Raw genomic sequence first — 1,070 nt, 5'->3', positions numbered from 1 at the left:
ACAGCCATAATAGTGGACCTTTTCATGCTATTATACTGTATATAATATATGTATTATTGTTATACTTATCATTTTTCTGTTCTCTTTAAACGTATGCTTCGACAACATACAGTCGGAAATATAATTATGTTGTTGTTTAGGATATATGTATTCTTTATGTGTTCGTTATATTCACTTGTTTATTATTTTGATACATACATACATTTAAGAAAGTGCTTCTTAACTTATTTGTTACATTGTAAAGCTCCTGTCTTGTATGTTTTTTTTAATCTCCTGTATGTATTCATTAGTCTGTCCTTAAACTGGTCTAGCCAGTTATCCGTACATTACACCACACTAACATCATCTTATTGAACACAGATAGTCCAACACAGATTTCATTTGAATTCAAGATTTGAAACATTTAAACAGGCCTGGCATTGCTTTACAACCTGACCAAGTCATCTATATATATGGGTGTTTCTGTAACTACAGACAATTTTAGATTTTATTATTTCATTTATATCGCTTGTGTGCAGAATAATTTTATTTCCAATCATTTTTATTTGTTATTTCCAAAGTGTGAAATATTGTATGTAATTGCGTGCATTTATGAAACATACAATAAAATGATAGCCTTAGCAAGAAAAACACACATTTTTTTCCTTTTTGAATATCTCTTGTATATTTACTTGTGCACAATAGAAAGCCATTGATTTGGCCAGCAGAGCCTCTGAGGAGGACAAGGCCAAAAACTACGAGGAAGCTCTGCGCCTCTATCAGCATGCAATCCAGTATTTTCTTCATGTGGTAAAATGTAAGAAGCCAAAAGCCACTATTTATAAACTTCACTTAGATTTCACGTGCAATTTTTAAAATATATTTATATTTTATTTTTATGTTTATATTTAAACAGGCTATATTCATTTAAAACTGTTTAAATTAGTAGTATATTAATATATTATAAAATATTAATAACATAAAATATGATTAATAGATATTAATAAAACATTACTTGTTTATTTATAATATTAATTATTAATTAGAATATTTCATATAAAGATCCATATATATATATATGGATCTTTATA

Source organism: Sinocyclocheilus grahami, unplaced genomic scaffold (assembly GCF_001515645.1).
Source record: "Sinocyclocheilus grahami isolate Dianchi unplaced genomic scaffold, SAMN03320097.WGS_v1.1 scaffold4600.1, whole genome shotgun sequence".
In the NCBI taxonomy this organism is placed as follows: Eukaryota; Metazoa; Chordata; class Actinopteri; order Cypriniformes; family Cyprinidae; genus Sinocyclocheilus; species Sinocyclocheilus grahami.
This window is presented reverse-complemented; position numbering follows the sequence as displayed.